This window comes from Pinus tabuliformis, chromosome 3_2 (genome assembly GCF_031772625.1).
Source record: "Pinus tabuliformis cultivar Carrire ecotype Pingquan chromosome 3_2, CPIR1, whole genome shotgun sequence".
In the NCBI taxonomy this organism is placed as follows: domain Eukaryota; kingdom Viridiplantae; phylum Streptophyta; class Pinopsida; order Pinales; family Pinaceae; genus Pinus; species Pinus tabuliformis.
Window position 1 is genome coordinate 597,370,637 of NC_142302.1, and position 6,048 is coordinate 597,376,684.

At 36.9% G+C, this 6,048-nt stretch overlaps 1 non-coding gene across 1 annotated transcript; it reads left to right on the top strand.

Annotated features, from left to right (window-relative positions):
• The first annotated feature begins 4,936 nt into the window (after positions 1-4,936).
• LOC149182003 (5.8S ribosomal RNA) lies at positions 4,937-5,090 on the top strand. The gene has a single exon (XR_016257873.1). It is a non-coding gene; the product is annotated as a 5.8S ribosomal RNA (ribosomal RNA).
• The last annotated feature ends 958 nt before the right edge of the window (positions 5,091-6,048 follow it).

Sequence of the window (6,048 nt, forward strand, 5' to 3'; positions counted from 1 at the left end):
TGGATAAATTTCAATTTTTTTTTCTCGGTAAAGCTAGCTAATCTATTATATTATATACAGGTGAATATTACATGCAAAAAGACAGGCCGTCCAGGGCCAACTGTGGCACCTTGGATAGCTTTGCTTGACACAGAATTCACCCTCGCAGGGGCAGCACCTCAAGGATATACCAAAACTTATGACACAGAGTTGATCTCAGACAGTAATGAAACGGCCCGCGCAGGGGCTTCCAACAAAAAAACTCATAGTAGACCTTGCCATGACGCATAACAGACAAACACAAAATATGAAAAAGAACTGAAAGTATACAAACATAGCAATGCAGCATAGTCTAGATACTAGCCGAGACCTCTAACCTAAACCAGACCCGAGAGAGAGAAAAGTAAGCCGGAGAGTGCCTCTGGGGATTAATCTTCAGGCTCTTCCTCAATGATATAGCTCCAGCCTTGGCCTTCAGGGATGCCTTCCCACATTGCCATAGGATCCTTCACTGTGGTCGGCGGTTCCTGCTCTGGAGGTCGGGGAGGGGCTTGCTGAAGCTCCTTCCCTGAATTACCCTTTGCAATTGGTGGCTGCAGCACTGGACTTTCCTCACGATTGCCTTCTGGAAGTATCTCAGCCAAAACCGGTTGCTTTCCATCTTCATTCCCCTCAGGAACCTTCGTAAAGAGAACTGAGATATGAGCGTTAATGCCTGCATTTTCCCGCGAGCTGCCCAGGGTGAAAACAACTGAGCCGAATGCTGGAAGCACGGACTCTCCTCCATTGGAGCTGCCGACCTCCAAGAACTGACTGGCTGGAATTGGTATGGCTCCCGCCCTCCTGTAGCAGTAGCAGCAACAGCAGTGATGGTGTACATCCACTGCAGGGGGGCGTGAAGATGCACCACGCCCAGGTCCCCTCCTACTCGGCTGTCTTTCACGTAGTCGCACCATATTTTCCGCGGCTCCTTCAACTTGCTCCAGGATCGAGCTAGTGGGCTTGAAGTCTCTGCTCTCACTGCTAATTGAGTGCAGTCCCCGAATTGATTCAAGGCAGAGCTCAACTGCCCATAAACCGCGCACAGGATTAGCAAGCAGGAAGCGAACTTTGCCCAAGTGAATGCCTTCACTCTTCGCATCAATTGCGCTCCATTTGCCCTCAGAAATCTGTTCCCACCTGAGGCATTCTCCAGAGTCAAAATGGCTATTTGCAACAGCAGTGGCTGCGTTTTGAAGGAGAAGAGCGTCCACCGGACGAAATTCCTCCAGAGCCTGCACCACACAAACCTTACATTGCGTATGAGCCTGCAGTGATCCGTCACCCTTATAAATTCTTGCAACATTCCCTCGATAGGAGCTCTCCATAACTGCTCCCTGCAACAATAGCTCTTCACCTGGCGTAGCATTGAATGCCAAGAGCTCGGGCTGTTGATCTTCATACCTCGGCGGCAGCGTGCAATAACTATTCTGCGTTAACACGGGGCGGCACATGCTGGGCATGTGGCCCGTCCCTGGCTGATGTGCTAACACCCGCATCCGAGGTATAAATTTCAATTTTTTATTTGTGTATACTATTAAAAATATTTTGGAATATTCCATAAAAGTTAAATCTCAACCATACACCTAATAATTATTAATAATTAAATTAAATTGTAAAAATTCTATTCCAAAATAAACATATCCAACAAAATTTTTTTATATTATATGATTGTGAAATCTTCAAACAAATAATTGAACAAAAAATTAGCAAAATAAAAATAAAAAATATATAATAATTATTGAAATAAACTCTACTTTAATTCTCTTAGATTGAAATTGTATTTGTTTGCCCACACCTATTTGGTTTAGTGTTATAATTAAGGAATAATGTAATATGTGTTGCTGAAATCATCTGTTTATCTTTAGTATAGTGATGATGGTGCATGGTTAATCATAAACATACTATTAGCTTGTAAAGGGCTTCATGAATAGAAAAAGTTATAAAGATCCGCATTTATAGTAATCGGTTTGCCACTCACGGAATGCGTTTAAGTAAAAATGCTATAAAGTTATGTATGTACAAGTCTATATTTTATATACCAATAATGCTTTTCGAAATATATGTTTCTCATATAATATAGTTTTAATTTTTTTATTTTAATTAAATATTTTTTATTATATACTGATAAAAGAAATATTTATAATTAATTATTTATGTAATATTAATATAATTATAATTATAATTATAATATTAGTATAATTATAATTATAATTATAATATGAGAATAATGAATAAGGAAAAAAAATATAATTATAATTAATTTATATATTATATTGTTATATCAATTTTTTGGATGAGATAATTGGTATTTTTATAGTGGTGATTTGATTATTAAAATTTGTAAAGATTTAAATTATCTATTCATGTGTCGAATTTAATATAAGTTAAATTTAATATCATATTAATATTTATTTGATTATATTATTAGTATAGATTTATTATAAGTTAAGAAGGATCAAATTTTTTAAATGTGTAAAACATTTCTAAATTTTTAAAGATACAATAAGTTACTCTTTTTATAATTATATTTCTCTTTAAGAAAATTAAAAATTCAAAAATTATTTAAAAACTAAAGAAATATATGCATGAATTTATAATGAAAAACAATGAATACATATAAATCAGTGTCACATATAAATATGGTCCAACAATAATTGACATTGTATAACAATTCCATTTGCTAAATTACCTTAAAACATGTGAAATATGTAAAAAAAATTAATTTTTTAAATATAAAATAAGTTACTCTTTTTACCACCATATTTCTCTTTAAGAAATTAAAAACTCAAAAACTATTTAAAAACTAAGGAAATATATGCATGAACTTTCAATAAAAAAAACAACAAATATATATAAATATAGTCCAACCATAATTTACATTGTGTAACAATTCCATTTGCTAATTTACTTTAAAACATGTAAAAATTTTCTCTTAACTATATATATATATATATATATATATATATATGAATGTTTCCTATTAAGATATTAGAATCTTTGACCGTCAAGTGGTGGTTTTTTAGATAAGATACACAAGTGTAGGGGCTCATTCTCCATATTCAAAGGGGTTGAACACTTGCAAAATGAGTTGATCGACAAAAATATTATTCTTAATTTCAATCCACTTGTGATAAAACCTTTAGACCGTTTTCTTATAAAAGTCAATGAACATGTCATGTTTGATCTATTTTCCTTTTTAAATAGTTCACATATGACATCTAACATCGGGGGGTTATTTAGCACATGGATTCCTATTCTTACTACCACAAAAGAATAAGGACGACTCAACATTGGCGCCTCCACATCATTAGTTAGTGGGATTTCTATGCCTTAGAAATCAAATGGTACCATAGTGATCTATAACATACATGTTCCTCTTTGCTTGATCTTTCCTCATGGAGTTGGTTCATTGAGTCTCCACTTAGTCAATCTAGTGTCATAGTGCCTAAGTTCATGGGATATTAAAGAGTACCTCTAATATCGCCAAATATTGATAGAAAACTCCCAAAATATTTGTGTTGAACCACAATCTTTACGTAATTCTAATAAAAATTACCCTCTATTTTTCACAATTTCAAAACCTCATAATTAGATCTAACATAGTTACTTGGGCAATAATGCTCCTTGGGATAATGAGGATGGGGTATCTATTATTTATATTAAACCATAAGTTTGATAGCTCTATTTGTTATAGTATGCCTCAAAGAGGACCTAATATTTTCATTTTGTTTAAATTACATCTTTTTTAAACAAAAAACCACATTTTTTAGCACGGTTTCTCTTTTCCTAGTTGCGGTTGATCATTTTTTTTCCTCTTGCAAGGAAGAATTGTCATGTATTACCTCAATGCAAGAAATTATTGCCACTAAATATTCTAGATGTGATGAATTTTGGTGTGATCACCGAAAAATGTTTTGGCCATGAATTTTTGTGAGATCACCAAAAAAATGTTTTGGCCATGATGCATCACTAGTGTTGAAACTTGTGTATGCCTTGTTTCTCATTAAGTTCTAGGTCTTGGATGCATACCTTCACCTCTTACATCATTGTATGAAAAGAAGCTTCGTGGGGACACTACACATATAAAACTAGAACTTGATAGCCTTTTGCTACCAAAATATAATTAGAAAGATTTTTGTCATAGTATTTAGAATCCAATTTTGCTTCACTATAATACCCCTATCTACACTGTTATTTTAAAAGTAGCAGTTACGACCGCACTAAACCACGACTAGTCAAAAACCTAAATTAATGATTAATATTAATTTACTAATTAATGCAATTAAAAGTTAAACCACCTTATGGATCTTTGATCTTTGGTCGAGTTCTACTTATTGGCCCAAAGAAACCTAAACCCTTATCCATTGAATTAAACACCAAACCCTTTTCCAAATGTGGAAAATCGTTCCCTATTCTGACCACCAACTTACCACATAGTACATCACAATTAAGCACTCATGGATATTTGATATAGAGTTGATTTCAAATATTGCATGATCAAATTCAAACAAGATCTTCAATAGTTTTCTACTATCTTTGGGTAACCATACGAATATCCACTTTTTGTGCGACCTATACTAAACTATAAATATTCCATTAAATCCACACTTGATCTAGTTTTTGGTTGTTACTATGCATATAGGTGTACTGTGACATCTTTGCTGGAATACGTGAATAGTAGAGTTTAACAATTATCATCGTTCCTTGCAAGACCCCCTCTCTTTGTAAAGGCATGGGGTTTGGGGAGCTTGTTTATCTCTATTTGAGCCTCCCTTCACTGAGCGGGTGATGGAGTGCAATTTCCTCGAGGGGATGGGTGCTTGTTGATTGTTGTGATTGGGGGGATTTTAGCCATTTGTCATGGGGTGACCCTTTATTAAGTGTTGTGGCGAATTTGTCGGTAATACATGGAAAGGACACTCGACAATAGATATCTGGGCTCTTGTTACGATGAAAAATGTAGCGAAATGCAATACTTAGTGTGAATTGCAGAATCCCATGAATCATTGAGTTTTTGGACACAATTTTCACCTGAGACCTCGATCAAGGGCACATCTTTCTGGGCATCGCATCCCATTCAAACACATTCCTTGCAATATGTTAGGGAACAGCGAAGCTGGTCATCCATACCTAATGCGATGCGGTTGGCCGAAATACCTCAAGTGATGTTTCGTGGCGTGCGTCGGCAAGTGGTGATCTGGTCCCCTTGGTTGGGCAGTCAGCGTTCTTGTCCCCTTGGTTGGGCAGTCAGCGTTAGCTGATGCGGGTTTTGTGTGGCATCGCTCAAATTTTCTTTGCTCTCTTTTTTCCTCCCATCGGGTAGGGTAGATTTAGCTCCAACTTGCGACCTCAGCTCAGGCAAGAACACCCGCTGAGTTTAAGCATATAATTAAGCGGGGGAAAAGAAACTTACAAGGATTCCCCTAGTAGCGGCGAGCGAACTGGGAAGAGCCCAACATGAAAATCGGGCGGTAGCATCAGAAACGTCCTCAACAATAGACCTGGGCCAAGTCCCTTGGAAGGGGGCACTTGAGAGGGTGACAGCCCTGTCAGGCTGGGACCCTGCCGCATGCATTATCGGTGAGTCGAGTTGTTTCGGAATGCAACCCTAATTAGGTGATAAATTCCGTCCAAGGCTAAATACAGGTGAGAGACCGTTAGCGAACAAGTACCACGAGGTAAAGCTGAAAAGGACTTTGAAAAAAGAGTGAAAGAGTGCTTGAAATTGCCAGGAGGAAAGCAGATGGAGGTTGTCGATGTGTATCAGTCAGATGTGGAATGACTTAGGCTAGTGCGTCGCTTGACTTGAGGTGCAAACAAACACGGGATGTTGCATCGTCACAAGTGCAGGTGGATTACTACCTGTCGATTTATCGTTGTGGTGGTCGAGAAATGAAGTGTGCGCCCTTGTGGAGGGCCGCGTGCACTGTCCTCGTGGTGTTGGTTGATAACCATAAAAATCCCTTGGGAAAACTTCTAAAAATGAAAACTAGATTGGGTTGGATGAACAATAATCATTTGAGCTAA